Source organism: Notamacropus eugenii, chromosome 5 (assembly GCF_028372415.1).
Source record: "Notamacropus eugenii isolate mMacEug1 chromosome 5, mMacEug1.pri_v2, whole genome shotgun sequence".
Taxonomy (NCBI): Eukaryota; Metazoa; Chordata; class Mammalia; order Diprotodontia; family Macropodidae; genus Notamacropus; species Notamacropus eugenii.
The window spans coordinates 202,972,444-202,985,091 of record NC_092876.1 but is presented as its reverse complement, the minus strand read 5'-3'; the positions used below and the strand labels follow the sequence as shown (position 1 = coordinate 202,985,091).

At 39.0% G+C, this 12,648-nt stretch overlaps 1 protein-coding gene across 7 annotated transcripts in view; it reads left to right on the top strand.

Moving 5' to 3' along the window:
- STARD13 (StAR related lipid transfer domain containing 13) overlaps window positions 1–12,648 on the top strand; it is a 750,665-nt gene that overhangs the window by 23,907 nt on the left and 714,110 nt on the right. The window lies entirely within an intron of this gene.

Here is a 12,648-nt window from a genome sequence, read left to right as displayed (position 1 = left end):
AATACTTCTTTCTAATATATTTCCCTCCTAATTTTTTTTCTTCTAGTTTTCTCTGATTATTGCTTAGGTAGAAAGACTAGTTGTGATCAGTAACTTGAACAGTCTGCCTCTGAAAGGGGAAAAGTGTTGGGGCATTTTTTTTTCTGATATAAGAAAAGATAAGATAGCAAAGAGAGGATACTTTGGTAGTTTGAAAAATGGAAGGCATAGCAAATAATATAATTTACTTTTTATCTTTTCTCATCTGAACCTGTCTCCACTGCACAGCTACTTACGTCATCTCTTGAGATATCCAAATCATTATTTATACTCTCTTTTCCTGTGAGCTCCAAGCAATCTAAAATCTATTTACCTCCTATACAAAAACGTTCACTACCTGCTCAATGTTGCTTTCCTACCTTTGATAAGTTGCTTATATTTATTCATTGTCTTTGAGCCCTCAAAGTACTTTATGCACGTTCTGAGGACAGTGGCTGTCTCCAATTTATTAGTTTGGGAAGTAAAGTACAAGCAGGAAGGCAGGAACAACCTTGCCCAAGGTCACCCAGGGAAATAGTGGTCAGACAAGTCTAGAACCAATTCTCTAGACTTCTAACCAAAAATTCCACTCTAGGAATCAGGCTGCGCCCCTGTTCTAGCCAGAATTATTTCCCAAATCTGCTCTGGAAATTAAGCTGCTGCTCTCCTAAGCTACATTAAGATACATCATCTAAGTGAGGTATTCATTCACTCTGAGGATTGGAATGTGGAAGGACCCTTTGCCCTGACCAGCTCATGAGCAATCCAGGCTCTGCAAGCCTGGAGGAAGCAGAACTCTCTCCCCCAAACACCCAGCAGTAAAGAAGGCTGGGTCACCAGAACTGATAATGTCCATGTCCATATTTATCTCTCCTTCTTGCTAATCTCCACACAGTTTTAGAGTGAAGTCAAACAAAAGAGGAAATCCTTAGGAAGTAGAGTCAGGGGTATTTACTTGTATTATCCAGAAAGAACCCCCCAGAATGATGAGGCTGAAAAGGCTAAGTCTCATTCCTAGACTAACATTCCAATATGTGATTGCCCCATTGTAAAGAGTTATTTTTAACTTAACTCTGTTTCCACATCTGCAAATACTATGCATGTAAAAATAAATATTTAGGGAACATCTTAGGTCCATTAAACAGAGACAGTAGAACAGGTCTTGGGTAGTCTAAATTTTATTTCTCTTTTTTTTCCCCTTTCTTATAAAGAAGGCATGGAAATGAGGATGGAAAACCTCTACCTATTTCATTCAGGAAACATTGCACTGAATGTGAATATGCCTTCAAAGTTTCTTTAATACTTCTATGGAAGCCCAGCTGCCCCACTTATTGGAAGAAAGCTTCCTCTGATTCTTCCATTATTTACCTGGGACAATCTCTGTTCTTTGAGACTGGTCTTTTGGGTGTGAATGCCTAATCAAATCATCCCGAAGTGATAGAAAACACATAGTTGTGTCTAATGGCAGCCATCAATAGGGTGAGGGGGGGAGAGGAAGGAAGCAAAAAAAAAAAAAAAGAAATGCAGATGATATCTTTATTATATGTTTAAAAGAAAAAACAAGTTGTGCATAATAGATTTGTACTTTCATATGCAATCATCTTTTTATTACATTATGTTATGAAAATGCTTGTCTTATTCCATAAATCTAAAAAATAAATAAATAATGAAATTACATTAAAAAAGAAATAACACTATCTTTGCCCTCATATAGTTTTGTTGTTTTGAAAGGGAATAAGACACACCTACAAAATTACACATTATCAGTGCATTAGAGAGACACAAAGTGTTATTTGAGGGGGAAGGAGGGAATCATTATTGAGTCAGGTAGAGGGTAGCTGATAGGTGATCAGGATTGCCCTCAACTTCATACTTCATGTAAAATACGTAGGGCATCCAGAAAGGAACCTTAGATTGATTGCATCGTGCTTTGGTTAGACAATATATAGAGTTTTGTGTTCAATTCTGGACATCACAGTATGGGTTGACCATGTCAAGATGGAGCATGTCCCAAGGAGTACATCCAGGTTGATGAGAGAAGTCAAACCCATGCTGTGTAATGATCTATAGAAGGAAATGGGCATGTTTGCCTCAGATAAGGGAAGATTGTCTTTGCTTATTTGAAGGGCTGTCATATGGAAGAAGGATTAGGTTTATTTGCCTTCTCCCTGGAGGGCAGAACTAGAACCATTCATAGGAAGTTAGAGACTCAGATTTCATGAGAAGAAAATTTTCCTATTTAATGCTGTAGAAAAATGGAATGCACAGAGAGGTAATGAGTTTCCCCTCAGTGGTGAGCTTCAGGTAGAGACTGTGTGACCAATTTTCAAGTATTTTGTAGAAGGCATGTTGTAGGGGTCTGAGATTAGACTAGCATGATGGAATCAGTAGAGTAGGAAGGCATTTCAAAGCCCATCAAGTGCAACTCCCTCATTATAGAGATAAGGAAACTGAGGCAAAGACTTCCACAGGATAGCATCACTAATAAGCACCTAGGTGACCTTTGAAGTCTCTTTCTACTTGAGATTCTCTGATTCTATTGAAGTTCTTTTATGTGTCTCCAAAGAGGGAGGTTCAATATAGGCTTATAGCTAGATCAAGGGCTATTGTCTAGGAGTTCTATTTCATCTTTCTCTATAGTGAGGTCTCATCAGTTATAGAAAACACTCATACAAGTGCAATAAAAATTGGCTTATGTGGAAACAAAACTCATTATAAAATCACAAACTTCAACAAAACAAAATTAAGAGAGCAAGAGACCAGTTTACCGGGCAACGAGTGGGGCAGAGAAGGAGAGTAATGAGAAGAGACAAATTGACCGGGTTCCAGTGCTACCACAAATTCTGTCTTGGCAGATCACTCCTAAAGTGGGTCGGTGAATCAAACAAGGCTCCAACAGCCCATGATTCTTTGCAATTGGGGTGGCAACAGGTAGCTACAGCATTTCTTTGCAATTGATTGGCCACTGGCCTGTATCAGGTATCTACCCATGGAAACTCCAAGGCTTCCACCTCCCATGGTCCTTGCATCAATCTCTTTTAACAGCTAGGAAAAACTATGCTTCTCATCAGCTTCTTTGCTAATAGAGAACTAAACCATGATAAATATTTGCTTAAGGGCCCAGTAGTCACTAGCAATTTTAGAACTAGTTTTCATGTCTCTGGACTTTCAACTCACTGCTCTTACCACTTTACCACACAATACCCCTCCCGGATTAATATTTAGGATTACATGCATTACCATTTGATTTTGCACTTTGGTTTCCCTTATTCTTTCATCCACTTTTCCCTTACTTTTCCCTTTTGTCTGCTCTCCATTTTTTCCTAAAAGGAAGACAGTATCTTGAGTGGAAAATGAAATTAAATAACTGTTTCATGACCACCTTGAAAAATATTCCTTCAACTTGCTCAAATGCTCTCAATGAAGTCCCATGGGAGGGCAAGCCTACAGTTGCAGCAAACCAAAGAACTTCATTTATTTTAAAGTCACTATTGAAGGTCCAGTACCTATGGCATTAAAAAGTTGGTTCTCTTTAATGAAGACTTTTGAGAATAATCAAATAAACAAAATCAAATGAAATCATATAAACATAAACTGTCTTCTAGGTTTGCACAAGAGGATGTGACCTCTCCTTGTTCCTTTGCAGAATGTAGGCTTGTGGGCATGGAACACTACATTTGTCAGATTCTTTTGATAGGTTGATTAGTTTTAATGAACACATTTTTTTCTTCCTTTTTTTCTTCATTATAAAAGATGACTGTTGGGGGGTAGATATAGCAGAAAATTGTGGTGTAAAAGCAAAAAAAAATCAGTAAAAAGCTATTTTTAAAAATAAGGGATGTGTTGCCTAGGAAACCATGCTTACTGGGACTGCTGACAGTGACCTGAGGAAGACCTAAAGAGCCATCTGAAGGTTGAACCCTTCTCACCGTCTGACAGCCATACAAACTCAGAATGTGGGACATTCTGTTCAGAGCTTAATAGAAGTTTGTTGAATTGTTGATAAAAAAAGGGGCAAGAACCAGGCAGAGTTGCTAGCTGTGACTGCACTCTAGGTACTAAAAGCCCTTAGAACAATACTGTTTAAACAAATGAACAAACAAAAAGCAGGCCAATTCAAGGAGAAGGTGATATTTGAAGGTCTGCTGGCGATGAGGAACATCAAATGCATACAGAGCAGCTTGAAACTGAATTTTGTAAACCTTGCCAAGGGAAGGTGGAGAAGTTAAGCAACTGTAAGCACATTTCCCTAAGAAACGGTCAGTGTGAAATTCCAGGACTAGAGTGCTTTGACAACATCCCAGTTGAGTGAGAGAATGTTTATTTTCCTGAGTAAAATTTTTCCTACAGGATCTCTTATGAAAAGCTCCACATTAGACTCATAATAAGGTTAGAAATAGGAACATAAGGACTTAGATATCTGATTTCATGGGTATGGAGATCTCTTGGGTCAAGAAATTCCCTCTGTAAATGCAACTTGGAACTTTCTCTGTAACTGGGTGGCACAGTGGATAGAGTGCTGAGCCTGGAATCAGGAAGACACGAGTTCAAATCCAGCCTCAGACACTTACAAGCTATGTGACCCTGGATGAATCACTTCAACCTTATTTGCCTCAGGTTTCTCATCTGTAAAAAGCTGGAGAAGGAAATGGCAAACTAACTCCAGTATCTTTGCCAAGAAAACCCTAAAAGAGGTCACAAAGAGACAGATACAAATCAACAACAACTATTAGTTCCAGTCTGAGATGACTAAAGAAACGTCAGGGTCATGGAATCATAGACTTACAACTAGAAGAGACCTTAGAGACCATAGTAGGCTTATCCCTTCATTTTATAGATAAGATTATACAAATTATAAGTTGCAGAACAGATCTAACTCAGGTCATCTGACTGCAAACACAGCATTTTTTCCATTGATTCATCTTTAACTTACCCTTCTCTGTCATCCCCCCCTTCCAAAATTACCTCCCAAAAATGTCCAATCAACTTGGAATCCTATGGATTCTGCTAAGAATGAAGCATCATCACCCAGGAGTCCTTTCTCCCCCTTAGAATGCCTTTTTCATCCCCCAAAAGACTTATACTCTGTAAGAGACAAGATCATAAAGATAAAAAAAAAAAGCCTTTCCTAGCATAATTCTTTAACATGAGACTGTATACAGACTGATGTATGAAGTACTCATTGGACATCTAGGGATGGGTAGGCAATAGTGAGGAATAAGCAAAGGTCTATGGAAGGCAAAAGCAAGACAAGATTAGTGTAAGCTTTCCCCCATCCGGGAATTGGACTCCCACTGAATTTTCTTAAGAGAAATCCTTCTCTTCCTTCAAGGACCACTTCAAATGCCTCCTCCTCCATTGAATCTTTTCTGATTCAACCAGTTCAGAAGTAATTCCTCCCTCCCTATATTTCTTCTCTCTCCCTCCTTCCTTCTCTCTCTCTCTCTCTCTCTCTCTCTCTCTGTTTCTCTCTCTGTCTCTCTGTCTGCACTGAATGAATCTTATATATGTATCACATTCTAACTTGTACTACAATTATATGTGTCATTTCATCCCTCTTACTAGATTATAAGTTACTTGAGAACAGAGGGCTGTGTCATTTTTCATTATTATATGTCCAGGGTCTGGAATAGTGCCAAACATATAATAAGTGCTTAATAGTGATTGCCAAATTAAGTGGAATCTACTTGAATTGAATTGAGAGACAGGTGATGCCATGTGGGCAAGATTACAAACAAAGCAAGAACAGAGTATTGAAGTCTGGAGACCAATAGATGTTTCAGTGGATAGAGCCCTGGATTTGAAGGCATGAAGACCTGAATTCAAATCCTAGCTATGACGCTTATCAGCTATATACTCCTAGGCAAGTCTCTTAGCCTATATGTGTCAGTTTCCTTATCTGTAAAATAGAGATAATACTATTACTTGCCCCAGAGGGTTGTTGTGAGGATAAAATGAGCTAATATATGTAAAATATCCTGTAACCATTTAAAGCACTATAAATGTTTGCTATATTAAGTATGTAGTGAATCCCAGTTTTATTAAGTATGCAATGTCCAAATTGAGTGATAACATGGGAGGTGTGGGATCATATGATTTTTTCTACACATAGCATAAATACAATACAATCATCATGATGGTGATGAGGTGGCAATTTGCTCTTCCAATTTAAGAGTTTGGGGTCTTTTTATCTTTGGTGATTGGCCCACTAATGTCTAATAGCCAAGATACTGGGTTCAACAAATGGAAATAAGGGTAAAGACTCCATATGAAAAAAGCATAAAGATATAGGTACTTGAAGTTGCTGTCTAGTCAAGGCTAAGATAGAAATAAAAATTTTGGAAACAGAATCTGCACCATCCAATAATCCTGGCAGTGAGAATAACCATTATCTTTCCTTGAAAAAAAAATAATTTTGCTACTGGAAAGTTATATCGTTGAAAGAATGCAGGGTCCAAAGACACTAGCAACACAACCAAATGAGATGCTTATCATACTCATTAAATTTCATAAACAAACATTCTGAGACAGCCAACTTACACTGATTCCACAAATGTATTCAAGCTGAATGCTGATCAGTCGATAAACAATGTGACTACTATATTTTTGTCTCTGATTTCCTGTGCTGATTGAATTATTCACCTATTTGTTGAAGGTCTCTTCATTCCTTTTCCTCCTGGGATCAATAGCTCACATCATGTAGAACTAGAAGGTGATTCTTCTCTGTGCTCTTTCATCTTTAGTAGCTCCCTACTACCTTTCAGGTAAAATACAAACCCTTCAACCTGTATTTAAGATCTTCCAGTTGGGCTCAAACTACCTTTTCAGATTTACCTAACATTACTTCACTTCACATATTGTATAGTCCAGTTAAACAGGCCTAGTACCTATTCCCCAAATTCAACATTCCATCTCCCGTCTACCCCTATGCATTTGCATAAGCCTTCCCTTTAGTTTGAATGTATTGCCCCTCTCCTCATCTCTACCTCTTATCTTGCTACAACTCCATTCAGTTGTCACATTGTACAAAAAGCTTTCCCAGATCCCCCTCCCTTGTTAATAGTCTTCAAACTATACCTTGTGTTTATTTATACCTATAGGAGCAGCTAGGTGGTGCAGTGCAGAGAGTATCAGTGCAGGAGTCAGGAGGACATGAGTTCAAATCTCACCTCAGACACTTGACACTCACTAGCTGTGTAACCTTGGGCAAGTCACTTAACCCCAATTGCCTCATCCTAGCTCATCTCCAGTCATCCTGATGAATATCTGGTCCCTGGATTCAGATGGCTCTGGAGGAGAAGTGAGGCTGGTGACCTGCACAACCCTCCCTCACTCAAAACAAAGTCAAGTGCAAGTCATGTCATTATTTCTCTGATGGCATGGTCTTTTTCAGCAATGAAGGACAAACACACACACAACTTATACCTATACCTGCCATGTCCCTTCAGATGAAGATCTGAAGATCAGTTCCTTGAGGACAGAGATGGCTAAATTTTTTTTGACTTCGTATCACCTGCACCTAGGATATATGGCAAGAGGAGTTCAAGGATGCATCCATTGTCCATCTCTATAAAGATAAAGGAAATAGATTATCCTGCGACAATCACATGGGGATCTCTTTTAATCATTGCTGGCAAAATTCTTGCTAGAGTCCTCCTTGATAGGCTGAGCCTTCACCTGGAAGATGGTCATATACCTGAGAGCCAGTGTGGCTTCAGAAAGGGCTGAGGAACAGTCCATAAGGTGTTTGCTGCCTGACAACTAAAGGAGAAATGCCAGAAGCAGAACAGAGGTCTATACACAATGTTTGTAGATCTGATCAAGGCTTTTGACACTGTTAGTCATGAGGGCTTATGGAAAATTATGTCAAAATTTGGTTGTCCAGAGAAGTTCATCAATATTGCATGTCAATTTCATGATGACATGTTTGCCTGGGTTCTGGGTAGTGGACAATGATCTCATGCCTTCCCTGTCACTAATGGAATGAAACAGGGCTGTGTGCTTGCTCCCATGCTTTTTAGCATGATGTTTTCAGCCATGTTGTCAAATGCTTTCCATGAGGATGAACACAGCATCAAGGTCAACTATCATACTGATGGTAAGTTCTTCAATGTACAAAAGTTAGAAGCCAAGACCAAATTGGAAGAAGTGTTGGTGTATGATTTTCTGTTTGCAGATGATTGTGCACTCAGTGCAGCCTCTGAAGCTGAGATGCAGCAAAGTATGAGTCAATTCTCTGGTGCCTGTGCTAATTTTGGCCCAATAATCAACACCAAGAAAACACAGGTGCTCCATCAGCTACCACCACACCATCCATACATGGAACCATCAGTTACAACAAATGGAGAAGTTTTGAATGCTGTGGATAAGTTCACCTACCTCCATGGTGTACTTTCCAGGAATGTACACATTGACAATGAGGTTGATAAACACATTGCCAGAGCTAGCTCAGCGTTTGGGAGGCTCCAAAGAAAAGTTTGGGAGAGAAGAGGTATTAGACTGACTACCAAACTGAAGCTCTACATAGCCAATGTATTGATGTCATTGTTATATGCTTGTGGCAATCTATCAGTGCCATGCCAGGAAACTGAATCACTTCCATTTGAATTGTCTTAGGAAGATTCTGAGGATCACCTGGCAGGATAAGGTACCAGACACTGAAATCCTTGCTAGAGCTGAACTGCCAAGTATTCAAACTATACTTCAGAGAGCGCAACTCCTATGGGCTGGTCATGTTGTTTGAATGCCAAATGTACACTTGCCAAAAAGACTATTTTATGGAGAACTCTCATGGGGTAGGCGATCACATGGTAGCCAGAGGAAGTGATACAAGGACACTCTCAAGGTCTCTCTCAAGAAATCTGGATTTGCCTTGTGCAACATGGGAGACACATGCTGGCACAGGACCACTCAGCATGGTGCGCCCACATCAAAAAGGGTGCTGTGCTCTTTGAGCAAAGCAGAATTGAGATAGCACAAAGTTAATGTAGGATGCCCAAATTTGGGGTATCCATCCCAAATATTCACACAGACTATCTGTGCCCAATCTGTGGTAGAGCATTCAGAGCTTGTATTGGTCTGATCAGCCACAGTCGGACACACTGAAATTTCACTTTATCCTGGTGATGTCATTTTGGTCCTCTTTGAAGATGAAGGACAACAACCAACCAACCAAGTGGTTTCTTAGTTTAAAATGTTGCTGAATTTAATTAAACTGCTGGCCATTGACTTGAAGGGGACATTTCAGTTTCAAGCAGAAAAAAATGATTTTCCTTAGAGCAGTTCCTAACTTTTTTTTTAAAGAGTTCTTTCTTTTGTAGCTTGGAGGCTCACATGGAAACAAAGAAGCATTTCAGCTACTGAATTTTCAGTACAGATACAAGGAACAGTCTCAACCTCCATCATAGAGGGCAATACAAAACAATAGGTGAAACTGTTCCTGTCTCTAAGGGCTCTCAATTTAGGTCAGGAAAACTGGGCACATGGAATGTCTTACAAAGTATCTTACATGAAAACAAGAACAAGTCAGTTAAGTGTAAACCAAATATATGAATCCCAAAGGGGAAAAATAGCAGTTTCCATGTGTACAGTATATGAACCAGAGGGGCAGGAAGAGAGGAGAGTATATTAGGAAGTCTTTAACACACAGTTTGAAACAATGGAGAATATAGAGTTTGAAATGCATGTTCTGTTTCTACAACAGATAAGGTCTTGTTTCTTTATAATCACTATCAAATATTCAACTAGTCTTTATTATACACTCACTAAATCTCAGAGGCGAGGAAGGAACTCACATCCTCCTCATCATCATCATGGCAGTTCACATATCTATAGGTTTTTAAAGTGTGCAAAGTCCTTTGCACATAGCTCATCTGCTCTGACTTTCTTCTGATTGTGGAAAGGGAAATCGTATGCCATAAGCAAGTGTATACAAAATAAATATGATATAATTTCCAGGGACAGGGGAGGGTATTAGCAATAGGATGGATTGGGATAGACCTCATATAGGAGGGGGCACTTGAGGAAACTAGAGATTCTAAGAGGCAGAAGGGAGGAGATCATGCATTCAAATATAGAGGACAACCTGTGGAAAGGCACTGAGAAAAGAGATCGTGGGTAACATAGGGTGTGCTGGAGCCAGTTCTAACCTACTCCCTAGAGTTAATTTTTAAATTAAATTAATTTAATTTAATTTAATTTAATTTTTTTTAAATTTTCAGTACATGCATTGGATATTGGCAAACATTACATATTGGGGCTTGATTTATTATTTTGTTGATTGGCTAGACTAGGGTGTCAAACTAAAATAGAAATGAGACCACTAAACCATTCACAAAGATCCCTGTAGCCACATATTGATGTAGCAAACCACAAATAGGCAGACCTCATTTTATTCCTCTTTATTGTACTTTCTAAATGTTATGTTGTTTTTTTTAATTGAAGGTTTGTGGCAACCCTGTGTCAAACAAGTCTATTGGCAGTATTTTTCCAATAGACTGTGCTCATACCATGTCTCCATGTCACACTTTGGTAATTCTCACAATATTTCAAACTTTTTTCATTATTATTATATCTGTTGTGGTTATCTGTAATTAGTGAACTTTGATGTAATTGTTTTGGGCCTCCATGAACCATGTCTATATGAGACAGTGAACTTAGTTGATAAATGTTATGTGTCTTCTCACCAACCACTGTTCCATATCTCTCTCCCTCTTCTTGAGCATCCCTAGTCCCACAGACCCAACAGAATTAGAATTAGGTCAATTAATAACGCTATAATGGCATATGAGTATTTAAGTGAAAAGAAGAGACAATTAATGCAACAAATTTCACTGTTGTGAAATTTTTTTAAACTATGACAGCCACCCCAACCTTTGGCAGTCACCACTCCTGATCAGTAGTCAGCCGCAGTAGTCCATATTGATGCAAGACCTTCCACCAGCAAAAAAAAAAAAAGACGACTTAGTGAAGACTCAGATGATAATTAGCATTTTTAGCAGTGAAATATTTTTGAATAAGTATATATATTTTTCTTAAACATAATACTGTTACACACTTAGACAACATTCTAGAATAAATATGATTTTTATATGCACCGGAAAAGGAAAAAATGTTGTGACTTAATTGTGATGTTCTAGAACCAAACCCACAATATCTCTGAGATATCCCTATTTTAACATTATTTATAGGGTTTTTTCTTTATTTTTATTTATTTTGTTAAGTATTCGCCAATCATTTTCATTTGTTTTGTTGCACTTCGGAACATTTGGGGCTACATACAGTCTAGGGATAGCATGTTTGACAACTGTGGTCTTGATTTTTAAAAGTGACAGAGAAAATGTTTATGTCAGAATAAACTTAAAAGTGTCATGTATCCTATTTTTTTTTCAGAGTCAGTTGTTAAACATTTACCAGCATACCACTGTATGTAAGGAGCAAGAAGGAGACCTGTTTGGCTGGAATGTAGAGAGTATAGAAGGGAGTTATATGTAATAAGCCTAGGGAGGGAGGGAGGAGAAGGTTGGAGACAAGTTTTGAAAGGCTTAAAATGCCAGAGAAGTTTGTATTTGATCTTCAAGGCAGTGCAGAGCCACGAGAACTTCATGAGGAGTGACATGGTCAAGCTAGTATTTGCATAATGGATTGGGGACGAAAGAGAAATCTGGGAACAGACACTGTCATTTGTTACTAAAGCTTTCAGGTATGTTGCAAATGAAGTGAACAGATGCAGAGCCTGCAGGAGGGCACGGTGAAGATGAATATATGACAATAAAGGAAGAAGGATGTCAGGCAACCCTCATGGTTGGCACGTGCCATGCTGTGATGCCAGCTGCACAGTGGTTGTACATCTTCAAGAACAGTGGTGTCTTTGTGCTCTTGGCTTTGTTTTCGTGAAAGTCCCATTTGGAAATGTTTTGGCTCCTGTACTTCACAAATGTTGGTTATATACAAGTACATTTCAAGAACTGGCCCCAGAGAGAGGAATTTGGTGACCCTAAATGGGAATTCATGCTCGATAGCAATATCAGTGCAGCTGCAGAGGTCATATGATTCCGAAGGACAACTGGCCATTTCACCAGTGACCTGTGGAGTAGTCTGATCTTTCTGTACCCTAAGGGAAGGGGAGCAGGAATTACTTGCTGTTCCTGGAAATCTTGCAAAGTGTCCAAGTATCACAGGAATTTGTCCTGTCTGCTTCACAGAATAGTCAAGACTTAGCAGCTATTACTACTGCCCTTCCTTGCTAGAATGGCAATAGTGGGAACATAGCCCAACACCATTTGGTCAAGCTGCAGGGCCTGTCAGTGATGCTTCTACAAGAATGACCCATACTAGAGCTGTTCCATGAACCTGATACAGTACATGCTCTGAAGTTATTTTCCAGCCCCTCGTTGCTGTTGGTGGGACAGGTTCCCCAACATGTGGTTGCTTGTACCATCTAAGAGTATAGAAACGTATTTTTAAATGATCTGGAATAAGACCCCACTGGTATGCTTCCTCCTCCCAGTGATTATAAGTTTATATCAATTAGCCAGCCAGACTTAATTAGCTCTTAGAAGGGGGTATTTACTAGAGACATAGAAATATATGACTATAATAATGTATAGATATATTGTATTATATGCATGT